Source organism: Periplaneta americana, chromosome 9, assembly GCF_040183065.1.
Source record: "Periplaneta americana isolate PAMFEO1 chromosome 9, P.americana_PAMFEO1_priV1, whole genome shotgun sequence".
NCBI lineage: Eukaryota > Metazoa > Arthropoda > Insecta > Blattodea > Blattidae > Periplaneta > Periplaneta americana.
Window position 1 is genome coordinate 54,360,125 of NC_091125.1, and position 17,961 is coordinate 54,378,085.

The following is a 17,961-nucleotide window of genomic DNA, read 5'->3' on the forward strand; positions in this document are numbered from 1 at the left end:
TGTTTACCTATTTGTATTTGCGTAATGACAGAATAGATAATGGAGACCGTAGTATTTTTCTGGCACCTGGTACCGTTCCGTTCATCTCGGTTCTTATCGAATCCGTGTCAACAACCGGTTCCTTGCACGTAGTGTAGGGAGTGGTGAATGTTTACTGTGTTTTGTTTATACTTTGTCGTATTGTTGAGTGGAAACATTAGGACTTCAGTTATTTAAAAAGTTAGTTTATGCCGTCTAATTGTGATTTTTTTTTTTTCAAATACAAACTGCTGATAAGAAGATTTTCGTCCCGGGGGAAGTTATACTAAAATTTATTGTAGATATGTCTAAAACGTTGTTTCGTAATAATTTGATTAATTTCTAGGTTTTCTACATATATTCAAGGCCTAATCCATTTCGTAAGAGATAAAAAAAATAGGTTCCGTACTTCGTAAATTTGCTTAGATATATTAGGAGCCCTTCATGCTTTTCGACTCGTTCGAACATTGTCTTCCTAGATTGTTTCAAATTGCGGTCTTTCATAGCGTTGTAAATTCACTTTTCCCCCCCCCCCCACCTTGTTTTTGGTCTTAGTCCTTATCTTTAGTCCAGTGGAATCCTGTTCATTATTTGTTTTGTCTAGTCGTCCATAAGTTGTAGTGTGTGAATTATTTAGTTATTTCTGTTTCTGTAGTTTTACTTTTAATATGTTCTGTTTACATAGTTTTCTGTTTGTTTACGTTCTCCAAAAATCCACCTTTGCTGCAACCCGATCATTTTATTTTATTTTATTTTTTTTGTTCTGTTTTCTTTTTCCTATCTTACCATCAATAATTAATTAATCTTAATTTTAACTTAAGGCTATTTAACAATACTAGCACATACTAACACACGCATAATCATAATCTTAACATATAGCTCTTTAATAATAATAACACACAGACTCTGGTCTTGTGATCAGCGGGGATCATGATAGTACACTTTGGAATGGTGTGAAAAGTATATTTAATATATTTTAATGCTAGAAAAAAAACCGGTATTAAACTTTGTCCTATTGCAGAAAATTAAGTGACGGTCTGCACTTTGAGATGTGTACAACCACAACTACATTCAACAGTACTGGACATGAAGAGTAATAGGCTAAAACTGAGAACGTCGGAAACTTGAGACGTCAGTGGTGATGTATTCGTTTGAGGAAAGTTATGCAGAGACATGTGGAAATTTTTATTCAGAATTATAATTGAAAAGAATTTTTTTTAAATAGCCATCCATAATCTTAAGAAGTGTCTGGTCAAAATAGATGTCTTCACATAACTGTTTTGTCCATTTTGTCCACATACGTTTTTTTTGTCTTTTTTAAACATCATTTTCCTAACTCTTTGCCATTGAGTGAATCACAGAGCACATAGCTATTTGAAATAACTTAATGGTTAAATGAAACATGAATAGCCTTATCATGAAACATACCGCTATAGCCTATTGATTTGGATTAATATTACGTGACGATAAAATACACATTTAGCTTGTCAAATAAATTCTATCCTAATAAAATCGTGCCCATTCTTAACGTAACCTAACCTGAACTGATGCAACTTAACACAACCGAAACATAAATATCTCATTCATTTCACTGAATATTCTTTTAAATGTAATAAGTTTATTTCCTCGGTTGTGTTAAGTTGCATCAGTTCGTAGTTTGACACCAGAACTTTAAATGTAGTAATATGTAGCAAGTTCAGATCACAAGTTTTGTTTTCGACGTTCTATAGTTTTATTATTCATGTTTAGTACTGTATTTACAGCAGTTTTGTATCTTTTATTTTAAGTTTTGTGTTTTTTTATCTGACTTTGCCTTATTTAATGTAGATATTTATTGAGTGAAGTGTCAAGTGATAACTCAAGTGCAAAAGTGGGGTTGGGGCACATCCAAATAGGTGCTAACTTCCAAATAACATCTTTAATTGTTCTAATACAGGCAACGTGACAATATTTAACTCTGCTGTATATTAAGTAGACCATTTGTCGCATGCATATTTCGTTCAGTTTTCCCCCAAAGAACCGATTTTTCTGAATTTAAAAATACGAAATAATAATTAAATCGCACAAATGCCCATTCATAGTAAATATTTACGACAGGATGATGATAATTATGATAAACATTTTTCCAACATTCAAGGACTTGATTAAACATAAATATATCCTATGCCGTAAAAATAAACTATAATTAAAAAAAAATAATCAACAACATATACAAAAGCAATAAATTTGCGACCTTTTGCATATGTGCTTTAGGAAAGGTATGATAGTTTGAGTAGCGATTTTTAATTATAGCTTATTTGTAATTTAATAAATTTGTACGGATGCTTGGAGATTTTAAACCTTATATAATTATTTAAAAATTTACTCCTATATAGGCTTACAATTATGCGCATAGAAGTTGCCTAGTTGTCACTAGTAATTACCGTTACTTCAGACTTCGTGAGGTGAAGGCATAACAACAATGATGTTGGAAGAAACTTAGAGAAAAGTAAAATAAATAATCACAGTGGGATCGAAGTGCAGTCTCTTTTGTGAAAAACCGACTGCTGCGCTGAAAATTAATTACCTGGTATGTGGTAAATTTTACTGTTGTATTGGAAAGATTTGCAGGTTGATATTGTCTTGGTTGCGTGACATAATACAAAATACCACGGAAAGCAACTTGAAAAATGGTGAAAAATTAAAATTCGTAATTATGAGTGTAGCTGACGATTTCGCTTAGCATTTTTATTATTTTCAATATGAATTGTTGTGCTCTGCGTAATTTATTTAGAGAATAATCGGCTCGGCAATGACTTTTTTTTTTACAGAACATACATTCAGCAAATTACACTATAAATGACAGAGAAGCTCGGACGTGGTTTAAGTTCCACTTGGTTTGATTACGTGGTTCGGTTTTTCGCAACTGTAAGATGAATGTTGGGTAATCCCATAGAATCGTTGATATCATCTCGCCAAATGCCATGTCACTGTCACTAATTCTATCGACGCTAAATAACCTAGTACATCGTCGTTGTTCCTGGAATAACTCCTATGTGACATATTTATCGATTTTCAGATTTTTGCTGTTAAATAACTTAAATAGTGATACAGCAAATAATAAAACCTCCTATATGTAATTATTTCGAAAATGTAAGAATTCACAGTCTCCTATGTGCTACTGTCATAGAATGAATAAAATATGTGTTTTCCTTCCTACTGAACAATTTTATATTTTGCACATAGGAGTTATTGCAGGAACAACGACATGATACAGTCTCGTTAAATAAACCGACTAAAAATTCTACACTAGAAATACCGTTGAAATGAGCGAATGTGAACCATATCTATTCTGTGAGCCACTGAAATTCTTGATCATTGGTTGAATGTGGAGGACTATTTTTTGGTAACAGTATTGTTTTGGAAATTAAGAACATTTTCAATTATCGTTATTTTCTTTATCCTATTAGGCTAGTTTCGCCTTCATCGAATGTTTAATAAAGTTGTACCAAATTTGAGTTGCACTCTGTAATTATGTAGTTCCACAAAAGGAATGAGGTAATATGTTCGTCCTTACTCTTCTTCTGAGCATCTGAATAGGCCTATCACAAATTTGATTATACGTATCTCTTACAAATCTTTTTAAGCTGTTGGTCAGTACCAAATAGATTTGTCAAGATTCTCCAGTTAATATTTCGCTAGACTTTAAGAATATTTTTCTTTCTGAAAAATGCTTTTTGTTAATTCTATTATAATTACTGTCACAATATAAATGTCTTCTGAATGTTACATGAACGAATGAACTCCAGAACTACATTCTGTAATTTTACTCGTTATTGTGTCTTGACTGATTCATTGTTTGGGATTTTTTCACTTATGAACTTTGAATAGCTTATAAGCAAACCATCCATGATCATATTTGTGTTTCAAAACCTGAAATCATTTTTTTAACAATGTTAAGTATTAAGTATATAAAATACGTCTACATACTATAACAAGTTTGGAATATTACTTGCAGCTTTATAATTTTTAGTTTTACTATAAAATGTTATTGGAAATAAGTTATTTTTATGCCAGTATGTTAGAAAAGAAAATTTTAACATATACCTACAAGATGTGACAACGTTTTTCATAACAGCATATATTCACCAGCATCCACTTGAAAATCTCCATGAAATTACAAACATTGAAACATAAATATCTCATTCATTTCACTGAATATTCTTTTAAATGTAATAAGTTTATTTCCCCTGCCTTAATATAAGAAAAACGAATAGTATCCAAAATATGTCAGTAGCAAAACTATTCTATTCCTGAGCTGAAAATCGTTCATCATCGTTTTCCTCACTGCATGATATAGACAAAAATTCATAATGGTAGTTGATTATGGGGAAAGAGTGAGGCAGCAACATACCAGAACAGTTGCGAAAAGAATTGAAAAAATAAATAAAAAACGAGCCAAAGCATAAGTCAAAATCTGGAAGACGAAAGACATTACAAGAGGCGAAAATATCTTTGATATCAATGGCTAAACGCAGAAAGATTTTATGTAAAAAAGTGTTGATAGTACTGAGTGATTTGTCTTGGTGTAATCTTCATTCTGGACAAACGTGGTATGCCCTTGAAGGAAATGCCATAACGATTATGACAACAGGGTAAAATTCTATGATTGACTGCTCTCAAACATATTTTGCTATTTCTCACAAATTGTCTTTTATGGACATACAACCTTTGCATTCTTAACCATTGATATGATATCCATTGGAGATTTGCTTAAATTTACAAGACAGATGGAACTTGGATACAGTTCATGCATCATTATGGAAGTTGTTGAAATCACAGAAATAACAGGAATTTATACGAAATCCATCTTTTGCAAGAATTAACGCACAGAGAAAGTTTGTCAGAAGGAATTTGTTCTGTGAAACATTGCGAAGATAAATTAAAATTTCATATATTTTGTGAAGCAAATCATGTTTATGATGAGGTTTTGTGTTCTTAAATGGCAGCGTCAATTTTATTGTCAGAACTGCCTGCCTATACTTTTGTGTTGACAACCCTTATTGAATGGCACAAGCACATATGCAGCGCTTTTAGAAAATCGATGTGTGGGCACATTTGTCGGGAAAGAGGAAAATTATTCTATATTTCATTAAAAAATTAATTAATATCTACAGCCTTTGTTTGATTACTTGATCTCAGCTTGCACACAATTCTTTACCGGTGCCTTTTTGAAGAACATCAGGCTTCAGCAATTCGGCGTTTCTGCTCATTTTAGAAATTGACATCGTTTGGCTTGGTCATTTCTAGAAAAGAGTGTAAAGTTTTTTTTTACGTTAGTTGTATTAGTAATTTCCAGCCAAACACATACAAAGAAATACATACATCTAATATTTAAACTTTTTCTCTTTCGAATTGATGCACCCCGACAAAATGTTCCTTTTTAGAATTCAAATATGCTTATTCCAAATATGTAAAATTAACACAGTGTGGCATGTTTTTGTCACAATCAGTGCATAGACTATTGCATACTTTTCTTACGCTCCGTATTGTACAGGGCCAAAAAGAAAAGGCTCTCTAATTTTCATTGAATTTATTCCAGAACTATAGAAGTCTGTTTTTGGTTGGTGCATAAGTTCGTAGTATTTTTTCATAAGTATATTAAACACATCAGATACACTTAAGAGAGATGTTAATCACCAACAATATATTCTCCTTCACTATTTACAACAGTCTGCCAACGCTGGAGTAGTTTTTCTATTCCACGCTTGTAGAAATCGCGTGGTTGTGAGTTAAAGAAATCGTCAAGCCATGTTCAGAGCGCATTTTCTTCCTGAAAGGAAGTTCCTTGAAGGTTGTTAGCTAGAAAGCGGATAAGGTGAAAATCTGAGGGCGCAAGATCAGGTAAATAAGGTGGATGCGGAATTACTTCTCAACCCACCTCCTGGATAGTGTTTTGTGTCAGGTTACCAGAGTGCGGATGGACGTTATCGGGGAGTAACATCATTTCACGCAGTTTTGTTGATCGTTTTTGTTGGTTTGCTTGTGCAAGAAGTCTCAGTTGATGGCAATAAATGTCGGCAGTGATGGTTACACTTCGGGGAAGCTGTTGAATCTAATATGCACGCCCTCGCAGTTTCACCAGATGCATAACATTCATTATCTTTTGTGGATGCGCGCTGGCCTTTGCACGGGGAATTACTTTTTTGTTCGGGTTCAACCATTTCTTTTCCTTGTGTTAGCATAAAGACACCATTTCTCGTCACCAGTAACGATATTGTAACGATACGGCCAATCGATGAGCAAACAAAGTTGGACATATGGCCACCCGCTGATTTTTGTGGTTTTGGCTTAGAGCATGCGGTACCTATACACCTGATTTTTTAACCTTGCCCATTGAATGCAAATGTCACACGATGGTGGAATGGTCACAGTCCATCACATTTGCCAGTTCGTTGGTACACCGACGTGGATCGTTGTGGATTAATGTGTTTAAACGGTTTTCTTCAAATCCCGAAGGTCTTTCTGAACGTGGAGTGTAACTAATGACTCTCCTTAAAACGAGAAAACTATTTTCTTGCCGTTCTCTCTCCAATAGCATTGTCCCCATACACGGCGCAAATGTTTCTAGCAGCCTCCGCTACTTTCGCCCCTCTATTGAACTCAAAAAGAAGAATATGTCGGAAATGTTCCACTTTCTCACTTGACACTTCATTTTCTAGCGTCCACGGCTCCACTCACTATCTGCAAAAATGAAAACTTAGGTTGTAAACTCAAGCACAACAATTGAACTTCAAATAAAAAAGACCGATAAATAAACCCGTAGCAACCGGAGTACTAACACGCGAAACAAAAACGCTACGAACTTACGCAACAATCTAATGCACTACTGTCTGTGAAAATTGCAACGCCGTGATGGAATCGTGAGAACTGAATCAAATTTATTTTACATATTATTAATAGCCTATTGATGTACGCAAATGATTAACGTTTCAAACAAATACACATGAGTACAACAGTATTTTGTGAAACCTCCACGAGCTGCAATCAGAGTTGCTATACGTCGTGGCATTGGATCAAAGAGGCCTTGGATCTCTGCTTGGGGAATGGCCTGCTAGGCTGCCTGTATACTGTACGTGCCCACAGTTCATGGCAGCTGGCTGCTGGATGTTGACGAACTATTTGTCGACATATCATATTACTTCTTCAATAGGCGCCATGTCTGGCGAACGGTCAGGCCACTGAAGAAGCTGAATGTGCTGTGCATTGAAGAGAGCTTGAACATTCCTGCAACATGTGATCGGACAATGTCTTGCTGGAATATAGCGTCAGAAGTGCGTTGTGGGAAGGGTATGACTTCTGCCTCTACAACATCCTCGATGTTCCGGTTGCTGTTGAGTTTACCCTCAATACGTAGCAACGGAGATCGTGAATGATACCCAATGGCGCCTCACACCATCACGCCTGGCGTTCGGCCAGTATGACGCTGGACAATGCAGTCTGGATGATACCGTTGACTACGATATCTTCTAATGCGTATACGACCATCATTGTAGACCAAGTTGAAACGGGATTCGTCCGAAAACACCACGTGTTACAAATCTGCACGCCACTCTGAGTTCACGAGCCCATTGTAGCCCTAGACGTCGATGGTATAGGGCAGAGGTTCTCAACCTTTTGAAGTTTTGAGAGCACCGCAATACTAAGTGAGCGAGCGCCATGAAATCGAATAGGTTTAATAGGCCTATATATACATAAAATAAATAAACATATATTTCGAAGCAACTCATCTGGCTAATGATATCCTTGAACTTGAATGTTGCTAAGAATTTCAGTTATATCCAAGGAGAAATCTACAAATAAACAGTCCTGCATATGTGACTTAGTAATCATTCGTGATCTTGTTTTGTTCTTGAGGTATTTCATAAGTGAAAGTTTTTTTTTTTCACATAGGTAGTTTGTCCCGAACGCCGAACATTGAGAGAAAAACTTAGCAGTATTTTGGGTCATTTTATTTATTAACTATTCCCCAAAGGATGTGAATTTCTCCTTTTAAAATAAATATTTCAGCGCTAAGGACTGGATATCAGCAAGAGGAGTCATAGTATTCTCGTGAATAATATTGATTTTTCTGATTAAGTCCACACTAAATTGAAAGGCATTCTACACTATGAAATACGAGATTGCTGTAATTTTCCTAAGATATTATAATGGACGGATGGGAGCACTATTTGTTCCGGCAAATACAACGAATTTTGAATTGAAGAAAAATCGCTTCCGGAACGTTGGTGCTCGCGAGCACTTTTTTACTCGCATGACAAGAGCACCAAATACCATTAAAAATGGTGCTCGCGAGCACCAGGTTCAGAACGCCTGGTCTAGGGCCAAGGGAATCCTCCACAAAAGGAGTGCGTGCAACCAGCCCTCTGCGAAGGAGACGTCGAATAGTGGAAGCAGATAATGCTACTACTCTTACAATCCTCCACCGTTGTGCTAGCACTTGTGATGAAGCTGAACGATCAGTCACTACCATGCGGACGAGATGTCTGTCATTCAGTGATGTCACAGATCGTGATCCACTGCGTGATTTTCCATGTGTCCGATTCTCTCGGTGCACTACTTCCACACTCGCATCACTCAAGTGGCATGATGTTCCACACGAGTAGCAATATCGCGATACGAAAATCCACCTTCAAGCAGGCGAATCATTCGTCCCCGTTCAAACTCTGTTGTTTGTTTATACTGCGCCCTTTTAGCACAAGGAGGCATAATGACTAAACTGCTCGTCTTGCTCCACAACAGCTTTCTATTTATGTACCTACCACGACAGTTCAGAGGGCACTGCTGGGTTCAGGGATGCAAATTCATTTTGAAATTCTAATCACTTGTTTGTCATGCTCTGCGTTATATTTAGTATAATGTTCACATGCCTATCTACTTCCTTCATAATGTTACACTTTTTACAGACAGTAGTGTATATGATCGATCATTAAACTTGAAAAAAAAAAATGTAATTTTGGTTCAAGAATGAAGCACTGATAAATATTGCTTACATATTGCAACAATATGTTAATATTGGGAAGTGTTTTTTTCTAGCACGTGTATTAGAATGCATTGTTAATTTAGAGTGAAATTCGAATGCTGAGAAACACAGAGCAGGTTTGCTATAGGTAAACATATTAGTGAAAAGCTTCAAAACACAGATAACGTATTGAGAAGACGTTCATTGTCGGTAAGATGAAGTATTATACTGTGAGATATGTAAGGTTGTGATTGACACTGCGTGGGCGAACTCACTTGTAGGCTCGGCATTATTTTGTCCAATAAAAGTTTATGACCCGTGGTGACAAGAGGGTCATGAAGTGTTACTGGTCAAAATAACGCCGAGCCTATACATGTAAGTTCACCCACGCAGTATCAATCACAATCTTACTCTGTCACAATATAGGTTGATACATAAATTCTTAGCATTTTTGTTCATCACATCACTGCGTTGATAAGAGATTGTTTATCGTTTGTCATTTATAGTGTTGTGCTATTTGTGGGCTAGAGAAGAAGTGTCAAGTGGAAAAAATAACACTTTCGACATATATTTATAATTGCTTCCCAGTTATGTAACCATAACTGTAGACATTTATTGTCAGCAACTCAGACGCCTTGCGACTGCAATTGAACATAAACGAGCGGAAAGACTGCACCATAATGCACGTCCGCACTCCGTTAACATGGCGAAAGTAGCTATCCAGGCACTTGGTTGGATGTGATTCCATATCCCCCATATTCTCCTGATCTTACGCCCTCACATTTTTACCCTTTCCGCTCTCTATTCAACAGTCTTCAAGGCACCTCCTTTGATAACGATGATGCTTTACAAACTTGGCTTGATGACTTAATCCCGAATTCTTTCAATGGACATTTTAAACACTGTTTTCTGTTCGGTTTCTGAAACGATTCGGTTATGGTTGGTTGTTGGCACTACATTCCTCCGATCTCAGTCCGTATTGGCGATAACTTCTTTGGAGTTTTCTTAAAGAATTTCGTATAGACTACGGAGATAATCCACGCAGTATTGAAGAATTGAAAAATTGTAGTTTGGACAGCATTGATCCACATCAAAAGAGAAATTTATAGAACTTAAGAAATCGGCTGCAAATGCTCTTGGATGTCATTACAACACACATTTACTATGTTGACACATAATTACCATTGTTTTAAGTATACTAATTAAATGCACACAAAATATCGCATTTATTATATAATTAAAAAATTGAGTGAAATTATTTTTTTTCTAATCCCTTTTGTTGAAAGAAGTTGTCTGAGAATTGTTTACCCGATTCTGTCTACTCCCTCTTTCCCAAGTGGCTGCATCATAAGGGGAGGGCGGACGAGAATGCACATGGAGAAATGGACAGCATCTAAGACACACTATCAATTAATTAATATTAGTAATTTATTAGACATCGCTTTCAACTACAGAGGTTAGTTAGAGTCGAAATTCAAGTGGGCGAGATTATGCTTACCCTGTCATATTGAACGTTGTGTCCTGAAGTTACTCGCTTTATCTAGGATTAATAGTGTGTCCTGGTTGTGTGCACTCTGTCAAAGGTGAAGAGTTTGTTCTTAATGGGCGACCTCTGTCGGAGGTTAGTCAATTCTGTATGTACGTGCCATGTCAGAAATTAACAGTGTTCCTATAGGTACGTGCCTTCTTATAGATAAATATTGTGTTCTAGATGTGCGTACTGTAAGCTATCGAAAGATGTCTTAGATGTGCCCACCCAATGAAGTTCGTACTGTAAGTACATAATGAGAGATTAAACATGAGATTTTAACATGTTTCTATGTGTACCTATACAAATATGAACAATGTATCCTTGATGTGCATGCCATAGCAAAAATTATTTTTGATGTGCGCCCCGTATAAAAATGAAAGTGTGTTCTGCATTGTGCACATTCGTTCAGATGACCGGTGTCTGTGTTCATGATAAACAGTTTTTCTTGAAAGTGCGCACCCCTCCAAAGATGATCAAGGTTAATTGATATGCGCATCCTTCAAAGAACATGTCCTGGATGTATGCAGCCTGTCAAAGATAAATACAGTAGTGTGTTTTCCTGAATGTACGTACCATATCAATGATGAACAGTTAGCCTTTGTTGTGCTCAACCTATTAGATATGAACATTGTGTCCTGAATTGTGCATAGGTGGTCACCTTATCAAAGATGGTGTCTCCTGGAAGTGCGCAACCTGTCAGAGATGAACAATGTATTCTGAATTATACGAAATCTGTGAAGAATGACCCTTGTGTTCGAGATGTGGTCAAGCTTTACGGTACATTTGAAAAGTTCGTGACCTGACACGTGGCATTGAAAACATGTCAACAATCCCGCCATTGTTAGCGGCCATTTTACATTAGTTCAGTAGTACAAAAACATCATAATTTTCTGGTGACTACTTTTGTGTAGTTTAATTTTTTTGAAGTTAGTGCGTCGAACAGATTGGCAAAAATGGAAAATACCGAGCTTCGTACTGCCATTAAATATTTCGTAAAAAGGGGAATGAGAAACAGAAATTAAAGCAGACATGGATGCTACGCTGGGGGAATCCGCTCCAGCGTTTTTGACTCTGGAAAAAATGGACGACAGTATTTAAACATGGTCGAAAGAGTGTGCAAGACGACCCCCGCAGTGGACATATAGTAGCAGCAACAAAGTAGAAAAAATCCACGATATGGTGTTGAATGACCGTTGACTGATGCGGGAAATTAGCGACGTGACGTGTATCTCAACTGAACAGATGCACCAATCTTAGTCAATGTCTTGGGCATGTCCAAGATCTCCGCAAGGTGATTCCGTGTTTGTTAACACAGGAACAAAAACACATTCGATGTCATATTTCGAGGGATTGTGTGACTCGATTCGAGAAAAATACGTCCGATTTTTGAGGTGGCTTGTGGCCACTGGTAAACCTGAAACATATCAGAGGCAATACTACAGTCGAAACAATGGAGGTACATTGATTCTCCGCCTCAAAGAAAGTAAAAGCTATTCAATCGGCTGGGAAAGTAATGGCGTCCGTGTCCTGGGATCCTAAAGGGACCATCTAGCAAAGGGGAGAATATTATTCAAATCTTCTGCAGGAACTAAAAGGAAAAATTCGCGAGAAGAAACTGGGTATGGCCAAGAAGAAAGTGTTGTTTCATCACGACAGTGCACCTGCTGACACGTTTGCAGTGTTGCTAAACTACATGAACTACTATTCGAATCGTCGCCGCAGACATCCCACCCCCACACTCACCACACCTTGCACCCTTAGACTCTCTTCTCAAAAGCTCAAAAGTTACTTGGCTGGAAGAAATGTTCGTCAAATGAAGTTATCGTAGCAGCCGAAGACTTTTTTTCTGTAGACCTCGAGGAATCTGTACAAGGAGGATATAGCAGCATTGCAGCACCGGGGGAACAAATGTATGAATCTCGGAGGATTATGTTGACAAATATTGTTTCAAAATAATCCTAGTTTATTTTCTATGTCAGGCTTTGTACCTTTCAAACAGTCCTCATATATGAGCCGTTCAGAGCGAAAGTGGTGTAAGTCAAAATTGGGTAATGAGGTTTAAAGTAAAAATTCTGTAAAATACAGCGCAAAGTAGCAATTAATATGGCCTTTTTGCTATCCACTTACTACTAATAGTTTAAATAAATCGAATATTAATTGCTACTTTGCGCTGTATTTTACAGAATGTTTGCTTTAACCCTCATTACCCATTTTTGACTTACACCACTTCTGCTCTGAACGGCTTATATAGACCCGTTTCTTGTTATTTTTGATGTAACTAAAAGTGGTTTTTAAACGTTTTTCTACTGTATTTATGTAGGCCTAATGAAATTAGTCTGTTTTTTTCTATTCTTTGCATTGCTTAAGAGCTTTGGTTCACTTATCTGCTATTATAATAGGAAAATATGTCTTATAATAATACCAATTTTTCTGACATTTTTGTGACTTCCGTAAAATATATGAGGCGTTCAGAGCTAGAGTGGATCAAGTCACAAATTTTTATAAATAGAGTTTAATTCATTTTCTGATTATCTGTAGTTGGATCTTTTCCGAGCAGTAATGGATCAAGTCTTAATTCCAAGCATTCGCCGATAGGTGACACCAGTCACTTATGGCTTAGATTATTTGTTCACGATGTTCTGAGCCATAGTGGACCAAGTCACTAAAGCGTTGCATCAATTAACATCACAATTGTTTATATTTTATAAATCTAGAATTTGAGAATGGAGGAATAAAATTATTGCTAGTCAAATTAGATAATCCACTAGAGCAAGTTAACTTTCTAAGTCCTACTATCTCAAAACTACGTCTAATGGACTTGATTCACTTTAGCTCTGAACGCCTCAAATCCTCGTGATTTGAAACACAAAATACTTCGAAATAGTATAATAACGGTGGACTAAGAAGAAACTTTTTATCTGCTTCTCACGCATAATGGTAGGCTGACTTTGTCCACTTTCTTGACAGATTTATCTAATTTGTAATATTCTATTTGCATAAATAATATGTTTTGTTATTGTATTTTGGAAATGCTGTTTCAGTTCACTGACCTAATACAGCGTTTATTAAACATGTCTATGTCTATGTAGAAGACTTGCCTGTGTTCAAAACAAGAAGATTAAATTATTAGTTTATTTACTCTCTTAAATAGAATGTAAAATTGCAATGTTTTATCGCAGTGGCACGTATTGTTGATTTAGAAATCGTGTTTATTTTCGTCTCGCACCTTAATAATGTTGTTCATCGCAAGTTTCATCTTGAAGTAAGGTTTGGATTCACTTACGTTAATTAGATATTGAATTATTTATTTAGTCTAGTCAGTAACACAATGAGAAGGAGAAGTAGAGTGACTTGTGTTTCGGTTCTCATAATGTAGGTGTGCCGGATATTGTGCTTATTTACAGGTGTGTGTGTGTGTGTGTGTGTGTGTGTGTATGTGTGTGTGTGTGTGTGTGTGAATGCTTAGGTATAGAGTTTTTTTTTATTTTAACTTAATGTGTCAGAGCTTTCTTTCTAAATGACTACAGTACTTCATTGACCTCTTGATAACTTAGTTAAATGTACTAGAAATAATAAGATTTTGAAGTACGAAATGCACTGTGAATATAAGTGACAGGGAAGAAGGTCCAATACTTTCGGCAGTAGGAATTTTTCCTACTATAAAAACATCAAATTTGTTCTTTATGATTAACTTCTTGTAATACAGTGGTTCCCAACTCTCAGCTCGCGAAACCTTTCATAAAGTTGATTGTCCCCTTTTAAGTATGCATAGCCAAGCACATAATTATATTCATTTTTAGGAGATGCTGTTATTAGCATAAATGCAAACTATTTTAACAGTTCTGGTACATTTATCATGAAATGGAGCTTATTTTACGACAGGTTTTGAAAAAAATTGTTCACCTAAAGTTACTATACTTACGGTAAGTTAGCTCATATTTGAGATACCCACTACAAATCGATGATGTTCGGGTAAAGGGTGATAAGTCATAAAATAAGTGCATAGCCACTTGTAGAATTTAAATCGTGTATAGGCCCACACCTGGGGAACAAATCTCAATTTGCACCAAATGACTTAAGTCCCTTTATTCCAACACCATCGAAATAATGTAGTAACACTGAAAATATTGAATTTATGTATGTATTTTAGTTATAGTGACAGAGCGAGAAGGCTCAGAGGTAACGCACTAGACTCGCACTCGGGAAGTCGCGGGTTCAAACCTTGTGCCTGACCAATCTGACTGAGGGTTTTTCATGGTTTCCCTCAGTCATAAAGGCAAATGTCGGATTGGAAATTTACATGCTGCGATTCATCACCGCCTTAATCACCATAATCATAATAAGCGTTCAAAATTGGATATAGTTAAAATGAATACAAGCCATATAGGATAACAATTGAAACAGAATCTCAATAGTTCACGGCCTACTGATATACCCAAAGATCACATACACACTCGATGTGACCTAGCATGTATAAATAAAACAACAAAAAAGTTGAAGTTGTTAATTTATTTTTTTCAAATTAGAACAAATCAAATAAGCAGAATAATGCACGAGGTATATTTTCTTATTTTAATAAGAATTTCACATTTCACGTGTTTGAAATTTAAAGTGGCACTGAAAATTATTACTGTTTTAACATTACCGTAAAAGTGGACAACTTTGCACCACAGTTTAAGGTTTTCTTAAGAGACTTAGAATAACTCGACAAAAAATTATCCGTGTTTCTTAGAAAATATATATGTCAATACTATGATTAGGAACCAAACATTTATTCTAAATTCAGATCTTGGGAACAATAAATACATTAAGAAAAAAATTTTTCAAAAGTGGTGCTATGTTGTATATAAATGTGGGACATCTTTGCACCAAACGATTCTTCTTGCTATATTTCCCTATTACACTCAACTGATGCAAAATTACAACACTACTTATAGTTCAACTTTCACATCATAGAGATCATGTTTATTAGCACAATAGTATAATGAATTCTAACAATATTGATACAATTAGAACATTGTTACATCGCCATATAGCCTATAGTTCCCGCTTTTTAATCAGTTTAAATATTTTGAAATCTGTGGAATATTAAAGTATCCCCTGTTTGACACTTCGGGTTCAGATTTCAGCACTTGGTCGGCTTTTACACTTAGAAGGCACAATGCTGACGTCAGTTCCACCATCCAAAATTACATCTAGCTATATCAGATTCACTATCAGAGAACTGATTTGCTGTAACATTCTTCCTCTTTGCTGACTTTTTAAGAGCGCCGCCTTCTTCTGCTTCTATTTTGCTTGATGTCTCTCCTGTAGTTCTTCAAATGAGACATGGAGTAATGCTTAATGGAATTGAATAATATAATGCCTTAGTAGCCTAACTACTAAAAATGCGTATTCTAAAGCTATTTTATTCTGATTCATACTACAGCTGACTATGAATGTGGTTCACTGATACACAATGTGTGTTGTAAATGCCACTTAAAAGATCGCGGTGCAAAGTTGTATTCCAGAGTAAGTTGTAAGATTTCTGCATTGCACTCATTTAATCCGTGTGGATAATTATTTTAACGTTTTTCAATATGCAAACCAAACCCTTAAGTACAGAAATTAATATAAATTTATTGTTAAAACTTACCTTTTTTCAATATATGATTCGAAAGTTTCAGTAACAATACAAAATGTTCATCATTTCAACAATTCATTCCGTAAATGATGGGCAAATAAACGACTGGAAACTTAACTTGCACCAGATGGTAGTTCGAATCACCGACTTGAAAAAGAGCTAGATGTATAGATGTATAAAATGACAGGTATAATTCAAAAAGTGTTGGTAGTGCAAAGTTACACTCATGGTGCAAAGTTGCTCAGTTTTACGGTGCTCAAATACTTTCTGTAATCACAAAATTGCATGCGGGTTTATGTTACTGCGTAGTTTCGAAATTTTATACCTCTGTCTTAACCTACGAAATGTTATGAAGAGTTATTACTTACCTCTTTGCGTGATTTCAGTGTGAAGGATGCGCTTGCTTTGGATGACAAAAAGTTCGAAAGCAGGAACCACAGAAGGTAAATAACGGTGACAAATTTGTAATGGCGTATACCTAACACTGAAAACTGGAATCAGAAACTTATTAATGGCAAAGATTTATAACTTTTCTGTAATTGAAGTCGGTCAAAATTTGAGAGAGCTGCTATTTCAGTCACGTTTGCTGTGGAGTATTCCAGAACTATTGTCTCTTAGAAGGAATTTTTTTATTCATTTATTATAATTAGATTGCAGGTAAATATTATGTGAAGGTTTTTCTCTTCAATTGTTTTCGTCTATAGAAAACGGTCAATTTGGTTGCTAATTAATTACGTTTCCGAAATGTTAATATTTATATTAATGATTTGATACGGTCTTGAACAGTATAGTTTACACCTTAATATTTGACTACCAGAAGAGAAAGGTATAAACTTTTCTTATATAGTAAATGTCTGCCGTTTATCACAAAGACGAACCGCGTTTTGATCTTGCACGCATTTAGCTTTGTGAAAGGAATAGTTGGTAAGAAACACTAAAATTCAGGAGTTGGGTGAAAGAAAGGCACTTCTCTCAAATACAAGTTTTGAGAAAATTGATGTTGAAAATTCAAACAGTAATAATGTTATCTATGCACGCCTTTACATTTTGGGTACTCCTGACCTCTATCATCACAGTATTGAACTACAACTTGGTGATCATATGCATAACAGATCAGAGAACACAATAAAGCGTTTTACTCAAAAAGGCACATCCTCTAAAATGCCCTTCTTGCACCCAGCCCCTCAATTTCATGTTGAAGTTCATACAATCTTGTAAGAGTTCTACCTGAGATAACTACTTAATTTCAATGTGAGACAAACATTATGCGTTCCATTTCCTCACGGGGTGTTGTAAAATTCTGGAATTTGTAGGCGGGGCTTAATGAAATTAAATATTTCAATTGTATAATGTAGCATAATTTTCAATCCTTCGGGCATGCCTTCGGAAAACAAGATTTTGCCTATGAATGCAGCAATGTATTCAACAAACGTTTTTGCACGATAGTGTGCTTTCTCGTCGTTACAGCAAACGGCCGCGATTAAAAGTTGATTTTACTGAATTCAGAGTTGCCAACCTACATAAGTATGTTTAAATATTATTCATAACTGCTCTAGAGTTGTAATGAAAACCACTGCCTTCTATGTATGCTACAATTCTACAATGCATGCAAAATTCATATGCAAAAGGCAGTGTTAATTAATATAAATTATACGAAAGAAATCGCTGCATTTGAAATGTACTGAACTTTATTTAAACAATTCAAAATTCACTTAAGAAAAAGAAATAAAAATTATTACAATTGAACACGAAATGTTACAAGTACCAGAATGATTTTTTTACTCCTTC

General features: G+C 35.7%; 1 protein-coding gene across 3 annotated transcripts in view; it reads left to right on the forward strand.

Annotated features, from left to right (window-relative positions):
* Imp (IGF-II mRNA-binding protein) overlaps positions 1 to 17,961 on the forward strand; it is a 345,234-nt gene that overhangs the window by 160,416 nt on the left and 166,857 nt on the right. The gene's annotated exons all lie outside the window — the stretch shown is intronic.